The following is a 20,085-nucleotide window of genomic DNA, read 5'->3' as shown; positions in this document are numbered from 1 at the left end:
TGGGTGGAGGACTGACAGATAGGGCAGAGTGGGGTGCGTAGGCCGGCAAAGTGGCAGCAGAACAACTCTGTGTTGATGAGACACCAATCTGTGCCAGCTTGGAACTGCGTGAGCCTGGCTGCTGCTTTGGCTGAGAATGAACAGTGGTAATCATAAAATGAAAACCCCCCGTATTTATAGCCCAGGTCCACCACCGTATGGAGATACAACTCTAGCTCTTCCCTCTTGCCGGGGGTGGTTGAGCACAGAACATCTCTCACTATCCCAAAAGCCAACGCAAACTCTGTAATGGTCAGTTTGCGGCTGAGCCTGGGGTCTTTGGCCTTGAGGACCACTGAGACGTCCCCCCCAGGAGTACGATTTATTCTCAGCCAGGTCATGGACGGAAATGAGGAGAGAAGCTAGGTTGACGTCCTTGCCATCCAAAATGTCCTTCCTGATGCTGGCTGGGACCAGATGCGCAGGGAAGATAGTAGAACTCCTCCCTGTCATACCTGCCGGAAAGGGTGCCAGGATCAGGACCGCGACTGAGTCAGGAAGGGTCACAGCCAGGCATCCTTCCAAGACTGTCACTCTGGCTTGGATGTCGGTGAATGCGGTGGACAAAGAGGACACCATGGCATGAAGCTGAGAAATGGCCGAGGATATCGACGAAAGAGACGCCTGCTGGGTGCTGGGCCGAGCTGTCGCTGGCGATGGGAAGAGGAGCCTGAAGAGCTTGGCTTTCCTGGCTGTAGTGGGGTAGGGCACGCCCCTGCGCCTTAGTTCAGCTGTTAGCTTGGGGAAGGTACATCCTCTGAGGGACTGCATGCTGCTGCTCTCTGAAACCGGAGAGGGTGACAGAGGGGCAGATGTGAGGTCTTCGCTGCCGGCCTGTGACATGGCTCTGGCTGACTTGTGCCCTAGTTGCGAAGTCCTAGTTTGAGGTCGAAAGCTCAGTCGACCAAAACCTATAGTAAGGGCAACATAGAAGTCCATATATATAACCTGGGGGAATAACGTCCAACCTGGTGCAGGATGGAACTACCTGAACTCGACTGACCTAAAGGAGAAATGACAGATGGACAACGGTGAGTGACTCAATTATATGCCATCTGGAGATGAGTGGCCGGATCGTGCCACTTCAGATATGCTTGCAAAAAAATGCAAGGGAAAACTTTATCAGAAAGGCAAACGACAGATAGATTGAACGAATTGAAACCCTGAACAAAAACGGACTGAGAACAGCGAATCGTTGTTTTGCTGAAACGACCGGCCTCAAACCGAATTATAGAGTGGAATGAAAAGAAAAGAAAATGCCTGAATGAACCAATACAAAGTGAGTGCCGCCCCTGAGGAGAAAAATGACAGACAGTATATGAAACAAGACCACTGAAATGATTGACGTTACAGTGATACAAATCGAGGTGTCGCAATTGCGACTAACAATGAACCGCAGTGTGGAGTATTGGATATAATGAAGACGAAATGAAAAGACCGAATGAAGCCGACACGAATTGGAGTGCTGTTGAAGCAACTGTTTTCGGATCGGACTGTGGGGTATATGAAATGAACGAAGTTGATTGCCATGACAGAGGCACAAATTGGTGTGCCGACATTGCGACTGATGGCGAACCGGACTAAGGAACATGGAATGGGAAAAGATGAAATGACTAGCACGAGCCGACATGAATCGGTACGTCACAGATGCAACTGAATTCAAATTGGAGTGAAGGGTATGCGAAATGTAACAAATGAAATGATTTGCCATGACAGACACACAAATCGGTGTGCCGCGATTGCAACTGACAGCGAACCGGACTGTGGAGCATGGAATGTAGAGAGATAAAATTACTGAAAATAAGCCGACATGAATCGGTGAGTCGCTGATGTGACTGGATTCGGAACGGCCTAGGGGGTATACGAACTAAAATAACTGAAGTGATAGACAGTATTTAAGTGAAACGGGCTGACTTCGTAGAGTTTAACAACGAAGAACAAGAATGTACGAATGAAACGGCTCGGGGTTTGTGCTCAAAAAACTGTGCCACCAGTTTGAGACTAAATGAGACTGCGCATGGAGACTTAATGAATGACGGGTAAGTTCTGTTGCGGCCTCGATGACATGGGGGACCTAACGAAACGACGACTACACGTGAAATGAAGAATTATATACGAATCCTACCTGCGAAAGCTGAGCAAGACTCGATCTACGAAAAACCATGAATGGAGAACCAAAAGCCTCTGGAAGATCGGACACGCAACTCACGAACACCGAGTGAGCTGGGAAGAGTCGGCCTAGTGACACAAAAAAAAAAATCGCGCACAGGAACCCACAAAGACCACAGATGAGTGGGCTGCTTAAATACCCCCCGGACTCCTCCCATAAATTCAGGCCACCATACTGGTATATATATATATATATATATATATATATATATATATATATATATAAATATAAATATAACATACACATACAAAATTTGCTACCACAGTAGGACAGGTAGCACCACCAAGGGGAAAAAAATGGGGGACAAAATGAGGGATAGCTACGCAACTACCATTAGTAAAAAAAAAAAAAAAAAAAGACAGGTTGAAGAAGACAAACAGCAAAAGTGGTCAACAGAAAAACAAGAATGTTTTGATGGTAAAGGCTGATGCCTAGAATAAACTAAACCTTAACCTCATGGAAGGTTAGTTGGACAAAGAGGCTAAGAGACCAGCACAGCTGAAGTGATGGGCTTCATGCAAACACTACAGAAGCTGTAAAACTCAAGCACTGTGAGCTAAGTTATAGGAATCTGTTTTAAGGCTGGTTCACACTGCTGTGATTGTGTGACTTGCTTGCGACTTTTGTGATTTAACATTGCAGTCTATGGCACTCAAGTTGCAGAAAAGTAGTGCAGGAAGCTTTTTTTTTTGCTGACTTCACTCGCATTAAGACAGCACCCATTCAAATGAATGTGCTCTGGCTTGTCAAGCAACTTTAAGTCGCATGATAAGTCGCAGCAATGAGAACCAGGGCTAAAAGATGTGATCAATTAAAACATGGTTTTACAAATAAAGTCATCACCAGAAGAGAGCAGAGAGCAGAGAGTTGTTCCAGATAACTCAAACTAGTAGTTAAAGTGATTACTAAAGTCTCCTTTCCTTTTCCTTAAAAGTAGCAAACTTTTCATACTTACCTGCTCTGCGCAGTGGTTTTGCAGAGAGCAGCCCAGATCCTCTTCTTGTTTATATTTTTTTTAATTCTTTATTTATTGTTTTATCAATACAAAATCACACCCAACCGGTGACATTACCAGTTGCATATAAAAAAAAAAACACATATTAATGTCATTATCCCCAATCCCCTCACCCCAACCCCTCCCTCCCCCCAATCCTGCAGAGGACTACCAAGGGAACCCCCCTCTAAATTAAATCTCGCCAGTCTCAAATTGATCTCCCGCCATTTATCCCGTATTTATTATCACCTCCAGGTAGCTCCAGGACCTTTTGAATTTTTGCCAACCTGCCCATTTCCCCGTCGGTTCCTCCCCCTCGTCCGGTACCAGTCCCCCATCGTCCAAACACTCAATATTATATATTTCGTTTATGTAAAGGAGCCAGTCTCGTATATTTGGGTTTGACAGTTCCAGCCATTTCATGGCAATCTGTCTTTTAGCCGCATCGAGCATTATAGGGACCAAAGAGGACCGGTATCTCTTTACCGACATCGTCGTACCATGAAAGAGACATACCCACGAGTCCTCTGCTATTTCTTCCTCAGTGATCTCCTTAATCAATGATATGATTTTTTTTCAATAAGTCTTAATGATGGGGTACTCCCACCACATATGAGCCATTGTTCCCAAACAAGCACACCCCCTCCAACAGGTGTCTGATTTCGTACTATCAATTTTGCTTAACCTGTCTGGGGTGGCGTACCATCTTGCAAGACATTTATAGTGAATTTCCATTCTTCTTGTGTCAGTGCTGAGTAGTGTACCAACTGCAAAATCTTTTCTGACAGAGCTTTACTACACTGTGACCCTAATTCCCGCTCCCACCTTTTGATGTAAGGAGGTACCTCCAGTTCCGTCTCTGATCCCAAGATCCTATAAATTTGAGCGATAGCACCGCCTGTTTGCTCCCTCACACAAAGCTATTCAAGCGGTCTGTACTCATCTTCACTTCTCAGTGGTTTCGGTAGCTTGTCTATGAAGTGCGAGAGCTGGAGGAACCTCCAGCCATCCATCACCCATGACCCCGATTCATTCCTTAACTCGGCAAACGTGCGAATTCTCCCATTACTCAAAAAATTTTTTTAGTTGAGTGCAGTCGTCTTTTAACCAATTCCCCCCCACCTCCCTCATCCCAGGTTCAAAAAATATAATATTTTTCATGTAGATCAGTGGTGAGTTGTATGTCCATTTATTCTGGTTGTGTATCAGGTCCCAGTATTTAAAAGTGTTATATGTCAAGACTGCCGTGTTGCTGCTTAGTGCTCTATATTTGGGTGGGTTCCACAAAATGTGCCCTAAGTTAGTGTTACTCAAATAATGTTCTATATTTACCCATCTCTTCTCCGATCCCTTTTTAAACCAATCAATAACTCGTGATAAAACTACTGATATATAATACCTATTGAAATCAGGCAGTGCAAGTGCACCTTTTTTTTTCCCCCTACTTAGAATTGCATAAGAGATACGTGGTTTTTTGCCACCCCAGACAAATTTCGCTATCGAGCTCCGTAGGGCTCTAAAATAGTACTTGGGCAGAGGAATAGGTAACAACTGAAATTTATACAGTATTTTAGGTGTCAATATAATTTTAACCGCATTCACACGCCCAAACCAAGATAGAGGCCTTGATGATATTCTTCTAGTTTCCTGCCTGATCTCGTCCAGCAATGGAATATAATTTTTTTAAATACAATTTCTTGAGAGTATTAGCTAACTTTATCCCTAAGTACTTGATTTCCTTTTTCCACGGAAAGGGGAAAACTTCAGCTAGGTGGGCCTCCTCTTGTTTTCCCAAACTAATATTTAAAATCTCTGACTTCCTCAAATTTATTTTGAAATTAGAGATGTCCCCGTATCCTCTGAGAATCTGAAGCAAGTTTGGGAGCGTAATTCTGGGATTCGTAATGAAGAACAGAACATCATCGGCAAATGCCGCGAGTTTATGCTCCTCAATTCCTGTCTTCACTCCACTACAATTGGGTTGTTACGAATAGTGGCCAATAGAGGCTCGAGGGTCAGAACGAACAAAAGAGGGGAGAGGGGGCAGCCCTGTCTGGTGCCATTTATCATGTTAAAGGGCTTTGAAAGGGCCCCATTTACCTTGACGGAGGCCGTGGGATTGTTATAGAGTATTTTGACCCACGAGATAAACCTTGGGCCGATCCCCATGGTTTCGAGGGTTTTCATCATGAACCCCCAGTCTACTCTGTCGAACGCTTTTTCGGCATCCACCGACAGAAATAGAACTGGGGGCCCACCCCGTTTACTGGTTTCTAACAGAAGCGCTGCTCGCACCCCATTATCCCTGCTCTGTCTCCCGGGTACAAACCCTGCCTGGTCTGGATGGACCAGAGAGGTCAATTTTCCCTTCAGTCTATTGGCCAACACTTTCGCATAAAGTTTAACGTCTGCGTTCAGCAACAAAATGGGTCTGTAGCTTGAACAGAGCCTGGCGTCCTTCCCCTCTTTTAATATTAAAGTTATTGTTGCGGCTAGGGCTTCCCTCTCCATTTCACAGTTGGTACCTAATTCGTTCCAGTAGTGACACAGCCTAGGTACCAGGATATGTTTTAGTTTTTCTAGATAGATAGTAGTGAATCCATCTGGGCCTGGGCTCTTACCCTTTGGGGAACCTTTCAAGGCGGCAAAGATTTCTTCCTCCTCGATAGGTCTATCCAAAATAGATCTCTCCTCCTCGGATAACTCGACTAACCCCACCCCCTTTAGGAATTCCTCGCCTCTACTCATACGAGTGGGGTCCTCCGCTCCATGTTGACCGACAGAATACAGAGCCGCATAAAACTTTTTAAACTCGTCTGCCATGCCTCTACTGGTCACTACTGCCTCGCCTTTTTTATTTTGAATTTTTTCAATAAAGTTCCAACCCCTTTTTTTTCTTATTAATCCGGCCAGGTGCTTGCTCAACCTATTCGCCCAGAGGTAGTTATCCTTTGTTATCTTATTAAGGGCTCTTTTGGCATCATGCTTCATCGAGTCCCTCAACTCTTCCCTTTTAGCAGCTAATTGGCGATAGCAATCCTGATTCTGCCCTTGGGACTTTTTATGTACCTGTTCCAGAGAGAAAATTTCCTCTATCAACCTTGCCCTTTCTTCCTTTCTCTTTTTTTTTAACCCTGCTCCCAAGGAAATGAGGATCCCTCTAATGTAGGCTTTATGTGTTTCCCATAAAATAGAGGGGGACACTTCTCCAGTATCGTTCGATTTAAAGAAGAAGTCCGCTTCCTCCTGAACCCTTTCTACTACTTTTGGATCCTTGAACATGTATTCATTCAGCTTCCACGAGAAGGGTTGTCGTTGCCATTCTGGGATCTTCACCTTCATCGTGACCGGAGAATGATCTGAAAGGGATAAGATTTCTATTCTGGTTTCTTCCACCCAATCCAACAGGCTATGGGTCCACAAAAATATAATCCAACCTGGAGTAGGTCCCGTGCACAGGGGAGAAGAAGGTAAAATCTCTTTCTGTGGCATGGTGCAGTCTCCATACATCCATCAGCTGACATCGAAACAACCTCCGCCCGATTGTGCTGATTGAGGCCTTCTTTATCCCCTGGGCACGGGACGTGCTATCCAGATCTGGATCTAGGCAGAAGTTGAGGTCCCCCGCCAGCACGACCTCACCCTCCCTGAACTCCATAAGCTCCGTCAGCAACTGTCCCAAAAACACCGTCGGATCTTTATTGGGGCAATACACATTCACCAAGGTAAACATCCTATTCCCCATTTTACCTTTCAATAAAATGTAGCGACCCTCAGGGTCCGTCATTCTATCTACTAGTGAGAAATTCGAGGCTTTCGAAAACCCCCAATAGCAACTCCCTTCGATCTTTTAATGGGCGTGTCCCCGTAGAACCATATAGGCAACCCTGGAGAGAAAAGCCTAATTCTGGAATCCAGGGTCAGGTGGGTCTCCTGAAGGAATACTATGTCGGCACCCAGGTGCTGAAGTTCCCTCAATATTTTATGTCTTTTTATAGGCGAGTTTAAGCCTTTTACATTGTATGATATGAATTTGAGCTCTGGCATATCACTCGATCACGCCCATCCCCCCTACCACCTGCTTCCCTGGGGCCCAACCTGCAGGAACACCTCCCCATCCCGACACCCCTCCCCCCTTCACCCACCCCTCCCCCCCACCCCCAACCCCCCGCCTCCCCTCAGTTGAAAACCGACTCCGAGCCCACTCGTTGGGAAATTGCCCAATCCCATACTGTGTGCCTCCTTCCTCGGGGTGGGACTCCACCGCCGGCGTCCAGTGCCCCCCCCAGGAAATAAGGGGGGTGGGCCGGAGGGGCGGAGAACCTGCTCCCCGACCAAGCAAGACAGCCCCCTCGGCAGACCCCCACCATCCCGCAAAAGCATCATATCAACAAGCAGAACTCTCCCCCTCCTAATCCCCCATCCCTGCATTGTAGTAACTTGAATTCAGAGTCTCATCCTATGTACTTCCAGAAGAGATTTTCAGCTGGGGGAAAAAAAAAAAAAAACAACAACCCCCCCTCCACTCACCCCAACCCCCGCCCCAACCCCCGCCCCAGCTGATCACTCTCTGTACTCCGTATCTCCCTTTATGACATATCAGGGATGGGAATGCCCAGACTGTCACAGAAGTCCTGCATCTCTTCCTGAAATCTCAATCTGTACGATCTACCATCCTTCACGACTATCAGGGATGTTGGGAACCCCCAGCTGTACTTCAGGTTAGCCCTCCTGAGCTGGTCTAGAACTGGCCTCATCTGTCTTCTCCGCGCCAAAGTTCCTGCTGAAAGATCTGAAAAAATCTGTAAGTTTTTACTTTCGAAACTGATTGGGGGGGCCCCCTTTAAGTTCTTCCATATTTTTTCTTTATCCTCGTACGAGTGAAACTTTACAATTACATCTCTGGGAATGTCTTGTTTTATATTTGGGGGCTTCCTCATTCTGTGGACCCTGTCGATCCTCAGGGCCTCATCTTCATGCCTGCCCAAAATCGGGTTGAATATCTTTCTCATCTTCTCCCCCAGATCCTCGTTCTGTTGCTCCGGGATAGATCTAATACGTAAGTTTTGGCGACGACTTTGATTTTCCTGTTCTTCTATTCTAAAAGCCAACATGCGATTTTCACTCTGCATTTTCCTGACTTGTTCTTTTAAGTCGGAAATTTCTTTGGCGTGTTTTCCTGACGCCTCTTCGGCATCCTCCACTCTGCGCAAGAGATGTCCCATGTCGGCACGAACATTTAGAATTTCCGCTTTTATCACACTTTCTAGCTTAGCGAACATGTCAATCATTTCAGTTTTACTTGGTACAAGCGCCATTATTCTTTGCTCTTCCACACTGCTACAGGAGGACGCACCTTCCAGCTCTTGATCTTCTCTGGTCCTATCGCCCTGTCCCCCCTTTTGTCTCTGCTGGTCTTTCTTCTTATCTTTCACTCCTGTTTGTTTCGCCTCCATTCCAGGGCTTTTTAAGCTAGCTTCTTTTAGATATTTTTGTATAGAACTGGTGTTCAGACTCTCCCTTGAGTTCTGGGGTTCTGTTGCTCTTGATGAGCGGCCTCTCATACTTCCACCCCCTGTTCGCTCTTTACCCCTAGTAGTCGGTATGTGTGGTTTACTTGGAATTTCTAAGCCTCCGCCCCCCGAATTTTCCTACCGCTCCACTGGACTATGCTCTCCTTCTTAGTCCGTGCCTTGGACCAAGAGCCTTTCTTGCTCGAGTAGGAGCCCCCGCAGGATATCGGGCCTTTTTCCTTTTCCCAAAACTAGCTCCGCTGTTGCGCTCCAGGTGAGTACCCCTTCTTCCTAATTCCTGGAGTTTACTTGCTGATTTCACCACGCTGTCTGCGTGCTACCAAAAACTTAGCAGAGAAAAAATACAGGGGCCAGCAGCACAGTCCCATATGACTCCCAAAAGCAAAAGAAAGATGATTTCAGCAGAGCCCTGCAGGGCACAGGTGTAACAGTCCTGATCTTTTGTATATGTTTTATGGATTTTTTGTCGCTGTTCGCATAAATTTAGAAGTAGATTGAGCTCCCGTCCACACTTTGTTATTTCTATTGTCTCTATTGTTATAGAGATTTAGTTTAGAAGCTACGCAGCGCTTGTTTAGCTCATATGTAATAACACATACCATAACATAAGAATAGTGGGGAGGGACAGGGAAGACCTCGATTTAATCACATTTAACTTCATCAAGGGAGAGCACAAGGGAGAGCACAAAGATATATATGCAAAACAGTCCAGATCCCTAATAGCCTCCTGGCAGCCCAAGCTCTACTTGAAAGTCAGACTCAAAATTGCACAGTTCTCCCTTATAATTGATTGCACAGTTCTCACTTAATATTGATTAAAGCAAGGCATATCTTTATCATACCTTTATTTCCTCCTTCTCCATACACCGCCGGCGTGTTTGTCCCCTGCTGCGCTTGCCTTGTTTTCAGCGTCCGCCTAAGGGGTAGCCTGGAGGATAGCGGCGCTCGATGTTTGAAGTGCAGGGGACGAGGTCCGGTCCGCCAGCCCTCCGACGAGGATCGGGAGTTCCCGCCGTCCTCTACTGGCTCCTACTTCCAAGCTCCGGGGGGGCGGATAGCCTTGACATGGTCTTTTTCCTCCGGTTCTTCACAAAGTTTTGCTCCGGGAGCCACCACTTTCCCTTCTCTGCTGTTTCCGCTCTGCCGTTCGAAGGGTTAAGGGGGTTCTGCTTGAGGCTAAAATTGCTACTACCTCTGCGGGGGGGTGGAGGTCATGCGAACAAGCGGCCGCTCACGAGGTCACGTCCGGGCATCCTGCGGGCTCTCACCCCGCTCGGCTTCTCCGGAACGATCGGGAAGCCCGTCTCCAACCCTCACCCCGGCACCGGCTTCAGGTCCCTCCCCCGTGCGGACGTCATACGTCACATCCCCGCCCCCCAGATCCTCTTCTTCTTGGGTCCCTGGCCATCACTCCTGGCCCCTTCCTCCTGCTGAGTGCCCCCACAGCAAGCAGCTGTGTCCATTCAGACACAGAGTCGCAGTTCGGCCCGCCCCCTCTCTCTCTCCTGGTTGGCTAACTGAATTTGATTGACAGCAGCGGTAGCCAATGGCGCCACGCTGCTGTCTCAGCCAATGAGGAGGGAGAGTCCTGGACAGCTGAGACACTCCAACATCACTGGATCGAGATGGTCTCTGGTAAGTATTAGAGGGGCTGAGGGGGGCTGCTGCACACAGGTTTATCTTAATGCATAGAATGCATCAAGATAAAAAACCTTCTGACTTTACAACCATTTTACCGTCTAACTGAGCATCGGTGAAGTCTCTAATAGCAAACACATTATTAATGAAGGTGATCTCTATTAGGGTTGACTGGAGGAGAGACCAGTTTTCACACAGGAAATTTTCCAGAAAGGAAGATACAGGAAAGGTCTTTGCAGCAATATAGACATGTAGTCTGGATCAGCAGGTTGAAGTCTGGCATGGCCTAGCGGACAGTGTCAACCAGATTAGATATAACATTAAGCAAGTCAGATTCATCAATGACCCAGTTAAACACAAATCCCACAGGAAATAGGCTGTGAAGGTTCTGAACCAGAAGTGAAATCTGAATCGGAGTCAGAAATAATTAAATAATGATTGAAGCTTCAGGCATACTTAAAGTGGTTGTAAAGTCTGAAGGTTTTTTTCACCTTATGCATTCTCTGCATTAAGGAAAAAACATATTGTCAGCTCCCGCCCCCCCCAAATACTTAGGTTGGGTACACACCAAGTTTTTTTCGTTCAACCCAGCAGGCTGAACGAAATAAAAAATGAGATCACCATACTAACACAAGCGAGGTTAGTGTGGCAATCTCCCCCGCTGTGCCTTTGTGTACTGATAGGGGGACAGCCAGCCATTGGCTGCCAGCGCTGATTAGGTGCCGGTGGGATGCTGGTTTTCCAGCATGCCCCTTCGACAGAAGCCAGTTGAGAAATTGGCTTATGCAGAACACACAGGCCGAAAGTCACCTGGTTCCTGCTGAACCAACCGTTTTTGTCCCATGTGTAGCAAGCTTTCCCTGTGCCTGAGAGCAGTGGCTCTGCTCTCCCCCTCCTAACTGGCCTCAGAGCAGCGGCAGCCATTGATTCCTGCTGCTGGCACTAAAATCCAGTGACAAAGGAGCGGGGGAATGGACACACAGAGCGTGGCTTGGGACTGAGCCTGCATGTGTGCCACCATAGGAAGCAGAAGGTGCAGAGAACACCAGTGAGGGACCTGAGAAGAGGAGGATCGGGGATTGTTCTGTGAAAAACCACTGCACAGAGCAGATAGGTATGAAAAAAAATACTTTACAATCCCTTTAAGTGCAAACATGGTCAGAAGTATGTGCTGCCAAAGAAGCAGTGGAAAGTTCTGAACATCTGTATGAAGACCAATTCATTATTCATGCACAAAATGTCAGCAAGACGTAAAGATAAGACGCCTGGTAGATCCAACACAGATAGAAGGGCTTAGGTAGTGAAGTTGGTGACAAGGATGAACCTATATAAATAGAGGACTAAGAAATTACTACAGACCTCAGTTCCTATGGGGGAGACTGGTGATTCACCCCAGAATTAACAGTAAAACATGGGACAGGGTCACCTGATGTAACAGGACTGTCCTTTTAAAAGACAACTAGAGCCAAATAGAAAGCAAGGCCTTGCACAGTCACAAACTAAAGAGGATCGAGGTAGAGTGAGCCATAGGCCACCAATGTTCTGCAACACAGCTTAGCTCAATACATGAGTGAAAGACAGGGTTAAACTCATAAAAGGAGCCACTATTCTAGGCCTGGATAGGAGGTTATAGTGAACAAATTCAGCAGTATCCAGTGCATAAGGTCACACGTCAAAATTTGTTACCAAAGCAAAAATCTACAGATGGAGTCAGTGTTCAGAGATTTGGAAACACGAGAATTGTGCCACGACTCTGGGCTTGGAAACAGCTCTCTGCCATTAGTACAGCACTCTGCTTAATACAAATACTCGGAGACACTATGACAGCATTGAATGTACAAATGAGACATGTTAGAATTTACGTCAGACTTTGCAAATTATTATGAATAGAGGGAAATTGCCACAGGGGTTATTCAGTGTTTAATTACCAGGTACCATCATCCTAAATTGATAAATTGAAAAGGAAGGGAGGGGAGAAAAGAGCAAGGGCTACTCCAATTGGGCCTTGCCTCCCCAAAATAGGTTGGTGGACTATAGCGGTACCCAATTAAACCGGGACACTACAGATTTACTGCGACAGGTTGAGGGGGCCAGGTCCCTCCGGACGCCCTCCTCGTGGCCATCGATGTCGAGGCTCTCTACTCGAGCATCCCCCACGAGCATGGCGTCCGGACGGCTGGCTCCTTTCTCATGGAACAAGACCATAACACCTGGCCACTAAACAGGTTCATTTTGAAACTTCTTGAGTTTATCCTTACTAGGAATTATTTTACCTTCATGGATCAACTTTACCTACAAACCCAAGGAGTAGCCATGGGCACAGCCTGTGCCCCGGCTTACGCCAACTTATACCTGGGGGGTTGGGAAAGGACCATTTTCGGAGGGAAAGGACCATTTTCGGAGATGAATCTTTAGAACCATTCTTAAGCCATGTACTGTGTTGGCATAGGTACATAGATGCTCAGTACTTGAAACTGAGATGGAACTGCACAGAGGACGGGGATTTTCACTTACAAGCTGATGCCCTACATACACGTCTTTTGGCTCGGGGCTACAGCCGTACTAATCTGAGAAAGGCCTTTAATAGAGCCTTTGCTCAAGATAGACAACAACTCTTGTATGGCCCCCACGTATCAAGCAACCTTCAACTGTAAAAATCGTCACTAAGTTCTCAGTTCATCACAGTCAGCTGCGTAACCTATTATCCCAGCATTGGCACTTACTGATCATCACATTTTACATAAATATATTAGGTCCACTCCAGAATTGGTCTTTAGAAGGGCTACTTCCCTCAGGGACAAGTTCAATCGCAGTCACTATACAGCTCTCCCATCTGCACCAATGAACCTGCGAGGTACATTTAAATGTGGAGAATGTCCACATTGCCCGTGGATCCAGGAAGGACAACAATTTGTCCTTCCTAATGGCGAGACCTTTGTACCCCGCCAATTGTGGCACTAGAGGGGTTATCTATTTGATGGTCTGTGCCTGCAAGGCCTTCTATGTTGGTAAAACCATCAGGGAACTGCGGCAGAGACTGGGGGACCACTTGTATGCCTCTACCAATGGTAAGCTCACTACAGTGGGCCGACACATTAGCATTCACCATAGATTTAATTCTGAATGCGTTCAATTTTTCGTTTTAGATGTAATCCCTGAGGATCCTAGAGGAGGCGATTGGGACCGTAGAATCCTAAGGCACGAGTCCTTGTGGATTGAATGGCTCAACGCCCTCACGCCTCCAGGCCTCAACGAGGCACACACTTACAAACATTTTTTATAATTTTTTGCTTTTCATTACTTGTTTGGGTCCCCCCATACGAGTCTACCTGTTTCAATCTGGGGCCTTTATTTTAAATCTTGCATTATTTTAAATCTCGCATTATTTTAAATCTCGCATTGTGATCATTGTTAATGTTATTTCCATATTGAGGTTTCTTTTTCTCTCTTTTTTTGCATATATATTCGACAATATATTGTCGAATTGTGATATATTTATGTCGGAGTCAGCATCTGTGTCCCCCTTGGCGGAGGGGTCTTTTTACTTCTCCCCCAGCGGGCTACACCGATCCCTTACTCCGTTACCCTGATATGTATCTCCGTTCAATCAGCACCACTCTCCACCTGAATGGCGAACGGCTTGAGGTAATTTTTCTCCTGGCGGCGGACATGCGCCTATCCAACTTTGGACGAGCCTCCCTCTATGGGCGGTCTCTTCCCCTGTTCCCCATGATGACGCTGACTGGTGTCCCAAGCTGGGGCTATGCGCGCACTCTGCGCATGCGCACTAGGTGATGGGCGGACCAGATTCTTCGGCGTCCACGCCGAGACGCCATCCTGGTTTGGGGGTATTTAAAGCAGCCGCCTGGCTGCTGTATTGTGGACGGCGACACCAAGGAATGCATTCTGCCAGCAGACTTGTAAGTGTAATTCCCCTCACCAACCCCACGAACTGCTTGTTCCCTCCTCCCTCTGAGGTTTCTTGTGCAGCTACTGCCTGGGCTTTGTCCCTGCAGTGCTTCCCCCTTTCAGCTTTGATTCCACTTAATGATCTCTGTTTCTATGCTATTTTATCCTACAGATATCCTTAAGATAGTGCTAGACGTTGCTTTCTCTCCTGGGTGTCAGTATTAAAATGCTATTTACCTCTTAAATCGGTGGGTACCACTAATTACAATTATTGGATCACGCACCACTCCCGGGGCAACTCTTGGTGGTTTCCTATCTACAGTCCCTGACCATTCCTTCTTTCTCCCCCCCTCCACTTTTTTCTCATTCCCCCTTTCCAGCCCCACTCCCCCCCCCCCCCTTTTTTCCTCTCTTTCTCCCTTTCCCCTTCTCCCCCCCTTTCTTTTTCCCCCCTTTCCTCTCTCTCTTTTTTTCTCCTCCCATTCTTTCTCTCTTTCCTCCCCTCTCCTTTTCATTTTCCTCTCCCTGCACTTGGGTGGTGTATGTTTACACCACCAATTAATTTATGAACTAATCGTTATCTCTATAGAGTAGTCCGTCCCAATCAGCCCCCCATGCCCCCCCCCCAGGGGGAACGCCCTAACGGGCACCTCAGCTTTGTCGCTCCTCATCCTTGTGGGGCAGTCACTGGCGAGTGTGTGCATACATTGTATAACTACTCCAATGTTACATCGCATTTTAACTTAACTTTTTGAATTTAATTATAATTATTTGTCTTCTTAGATGTTATGTATGGACGTCTCCTGAAGAAGCGGCTACTGCTGCGAAACTGTTGAGGCCAAACGTCCGCTAATACATCAATGTGCCTTCAATACACATGTGGGCTGTATTTATTATATGTGTTCTGTACAATTTTTTGCTGCAACAACTCCTAAGTTGACTTGTATATTGTGTTTATACATTTTATTATTGTATCTCAATAAATTTTGGGTTTAATTGGGTACCGCTACAGTCCACCAACCTATTTTGGGAAGGCAAGGCCCAACTGGAGTAGCTCTTGCTCTTTTCTCCCCTCCCTTCCTTTTCAAATTATTATACCAGACTGGATATACTGTACCTTAGTTAAGATAATGAGAGTGCTTTTTGGCTAATAGACACAGGTCTGGAAGGCACCACAATGCAGAGTGCAGCATACTGGGATACCATTGTATTTCCTGAGGTAGATTTTCACAAAAATGATATACACCAAAAATTGTATCACTGCAACTGAGCAGTACACAAAAGTTTCCAATGTAGAACTTCTAATGCAGATACCACTTGCCAAGATATCTGCATCAGCGGGAGACAATAGAGACTGAGTGAACCTTAGAGCTGGAGAGTGTTCTGCACCTAACTGACATAGAATTTGCACATCTGGAAAGGGCCATAAAGCAGGGCCCAGTGCCCAAAAGGTCACATTTCAGTAGCTTTGCCCCAACCATGGACTTACTCAGCATCCAAGTCTTCAGGTCACACCAGTGTTTGCCAGCTTTTCTGGACTTGGAGAGCATTCTGCGGCAGACATGGGGCACAAGGTCCAGAAAGCCCCACAAGCAGAGCCCGGTGCCCAAATGTCACATTCTTCGGTCCAGTCAGACCTAGGTACAGCTTTCAAGCTTATGTTTAGGACTGGTGATGTGGATAGCTGCTGTATATAGACCAGCTCAAGCAGCACAGTATTTTGATTAAAGTAAAAAAAAAAAAGTAGATAAATGCCAAAATACATCTAGAAATGTTCTCAGCAGAGCAAAGGAAAAAAGCATCTAACCTACTAAGACAAATGTCCTAAGCAGAGCTGAGGAAAAAAACATCCACCCCACTAAAACAATAGCAAAAAACAGACATGGAGAATAAAGGTGGGGTTATATTGGGCTGGCCTACAACTTTTTCTGTATGCCAGCATCCACCTTCTGTAGGTAGCTGCATAGAACCCACACATCTGAAAACTACCATATACTTCTATTCCTTACTGGACAATAAAAGAGCATTCCCCTGAAGATTCGAGTCATATATTGGCTATAGTCTGTCCAGTTATACCAGGTTATTCATCATATTTTGCGCTACAGTATGTTACAGGTTTATTGAAAAAATTTAAAACTGGTAGGACATCTACAGGTGACTAGGGGTGCACTGAATGGGTTTTTTGGTGCCGAAACCGAAAATGAAAAAAAATACACTAGGCCGAAAACGACCGATACCGAAAATGACTGTATATATTTTAAATAAAATGTATACATTTTTATATAACACATTGCTAATAGTATTAGCAAGATTTCCATGCGGTACACCTCTAGCACATATGATGCAGGAGATGGTCAGAGACTGCAGACGTGGTACAGGAGACGGTCAGAGACTGCAGACGTGGTACAGGAGACGGCCAGAGACTGCAGACGTGGTACAGGAGACGGCCAGAGACTGCAGACGTGGTACAGGAGACGGCCAGAGACTGCAGACGTGGTACAGGAGACGGCCAGAGACTGCAGACGTGGTACAGGAGACGGCCAGAGACTGCAGACGTGGCAAAGGAGATGGTCAGAGACTGCAGACGTGGTACAGGAGTCAGTGTCCATCAAATGCAGCTTCACCAGTGCCTGTCAGATGCAGCCTCCCAGTCAGATGTAGCAAGCCTGCCTGTGCCCTTCATGCAGCCTCACAAGTGTCTGTGCCCATCAGATGCAGCAGCCTGCCGGTGCCCGTCATGCAGCCTCACCAGTGCCTGTGCCCATAATGTGCAGCCTGCCAGTTCCCATGAGGTACAGCCTACCAGTGCCTGGTAATGCGATGTCATGCTGGGTGTCAGAGCTGGATCTGAATCGCCGTGCAGCCGATGTCTCCGCCTCCTATGACACCGGGCACAACGATTCCTAGCATTGGATCAGAGTGCAGTCTATCACAAGAGGCGGGAGAGCGTTACATAGGCTGCACGGCGATTCAGATCTAGCTCTGACACACAGCGTGACATGCATTACCATGCACTGGTAGGCTGTGTATGATAGGAGTGAAGAGAGGAGGAGGAGGGAGGGGAGACTCTGAGGGTCGCACCGGGATAATACATGTGCGGCACTCGGCGGGATGGCCCCACCCCTTTTTCGGCAATATTTCTCTTTTGGCAAAGTGCCCAAAACACCATTTTCGGCCGATATGTTTCGGCGGCTGAAATTTCCGTGCATCCCTACAAGTGACACTACTAAAAGGATCACAGTGACATCCATTGCACAACAACCAACCAGTGACTGCAATAAGAATCAGTGAACTGTTGCTAATGGCATAAAGGAATTAAGCCAGAGTTGCCAGTATGCAACTATTGCAGCTGATTGTTGGCCCTAGTAGGTTTTTTTTTTTTTTTTTTTTTTTACAAAAACAAGATCTGTCATATCCAGATCTCTCACAAATAAAAACATCTATGGTTAATCATTCCCAGCTCTCTGGATATGAAATGAACACCTAAAGGCTACATATATGTGGAAGAAGCACAACAATAGCTCTTTATGCTTTTCAGGAAAAAGGCTTTCTGCAAACAGTAATCTAGTGTAACCAAGCAGTAATAATTTTTCATTATTCTGGCAGCTTTGAATAGATGGCGACATCCAAATTACACCCTGCACATTACCACAGCCCTCTGCACCTCCTTACTAAATAATCCTAATTAAAACCAGAATGTGATAGCATTAACTGTTCCCTGAAATTATCAGTAAAAAAAGTCAATACATTTCAAGAGTGCAAGAAAGACTGGACATCATATTATGTTCGGTATGTCATAATTGGGACCAAAATGGAGTAGCCAAGGCAGTGCATTGTAACTGTTATGCCCCGTACACACGGTCAGACTTTGTTCGGACATTCCGACAACAAAATCCTAGGATTTTTTCTGACGGATGTTGGCTCAAACTTGTCCTGCATACACACGGTCACACAAAGTTGTCGGAAAATCCGATCATTCTGAACGCGGTGACGTAAAACATGTACGTCGGGACTATAAACGGGGCAGTGGCCAATAGCTTTCATCTCTTTATTTATTCTGAGCATGCGTGGCACTTTGTCCGTCGGATTTGTGTACACGCGATCGGAATTTCCGACAACAGTAATAAGCACTACAATTGTTTGTCAATTGTAAATTGCAAATTTATTATATGTTGACTAATGTTCAAAAAAAAAAATAAAAAAATATTACTCAATGGTTTAGCCAATTTAACATTTGTACAGTGCATGATAGGGTCCCACGTTTCTCAAATCAGTCTATAAAAATAATATGCTGAATTTACATAACTAATTCTATCTCAGGCTACATTCACATGGGCGATTAGTACAACCTGCAAATTCCAGCAGCAAGAATCTGCGGATTCCTGGGGGTGAAATGACAGGTGTGAGCTGAGGCCACTCAACACATACAATACAATGGCAGGCTGACTGCAGCCACAGCCAGTAATTACCTGCAGTTAGGGACAGATGATCTTGGCTGAATGCAGTCTTTTTGTGTCCAACCACGATCAATGCAGGTAACTGCCGGGTGTACAACCCGTCACAAACAGCTTTAGTCACCGCCAGCCTGTCATTGCACTGTATGGACTGAGTAGCTGCAGAAAAGATGCTGTCAAATAACTGTTACATAATGCTTAAAGCAGGGGTAAGCAATCTTAAAGAGGTAGCGAGCTACCTGAACAACACGGGAGAAGTCAAAGATCGCTGGGCAGTCTCGCCCCCTCGCACCTGATTTAAACCCCTAATTGCAGTACTACTGTGTCACAAACGCCTACATTGCATGGCAATCATGGGTTTAAATCAGGTGGTGAGAAGGAAACATATTTCCACTTCATCATCTATCAACACACACTCGGATCACTTTTCAGAGGAGCAGCACTTAAATGAACCCTTAGTTGCATTCAGCAGCGCCACCTTAGGGCTCGTTCACACGTAAAGTTGGGGGTGATAAAACAGCAAGATATAATAGAAGTCTATGGCTAAGCACAGAAAATCCAGAGGAAAGCCAAATGTACTCTGGACTGCACCCACAGTGTGGGTAAACCGCAGCACATCAGTGTGAAAACAGCCCTAACTATTATGCCTAGTGTATTGCTTCAGACTGACCTAAAGATCTCCTTTTTCCTGCTGCTGGCACCACGCTGGAGACCACTAGCCGGGATAAGAGATGGAGTGCAGTTGGTATGACTCCTCATGGGACAGGAGCCGACACTACAGAGGAGGCATCGGCTTATGAGGCTCTTGCTCCCTACTACAGCTCCAACTTTACAAGTAGTCCCTCTGCACTGCACTGTTTGTTGCTTTGGAATGGCAAGTCAGCAAACCCAGACCGAGATCTACCAGTCACCTGTCTCAGAGGGTTGCTGACCCCCGGCTTAAAGAATATTTGCATTTTCAAAGCAGATTCTTTAACTACTGTTGTTACTGAAGACTGTAAAAATAAACGTGTGTATGTAGCTTTTTTTTTGAAGAGATGGGGAAGTACCCTTGACTGTAGCCTACCGTTTCGAAGGATAAGGTAGAGGGGCTACTAGAGGGAGCTCTGGGCAATACAGCAAATAAAATCCATATCAGCTCAAATGTGCAGACCATCTTCTCTCTTGTCTTAAGCATTTTCAGAGTGAAATTTCTTAAAAATTAAGCTTGCAAAAAAAAAAAAAAAAAAAAAAAAAAATCGGGGTAGCATTAATGATTTTATTCCTAAAAATGCCATTTGACTGGCAGTTATGCTGACCCACTGGATTCAGTACATTCATAGTCTCATGACATTTCAGAACATCAGG

The sequence above is a fragment of the Aquarana catesbeiana genome, linkage group LG04, assembly GCF_042186555.1.
Source record: "Aquarana catesbeiana isolate 2022-GZ linkage group LG04, ASM4218655v1, whole genome shotgun sequence".
Classification (NCBI taxonomy): domain Eukaryota; kingdom Metazoa; phylum Chordata; class Amphibia; order Anura; family Ranidae; genus Aquarana; species Aquarana catesbeiana.
This window is presented reverse-complemented; position numbering follows the sequence as displayed.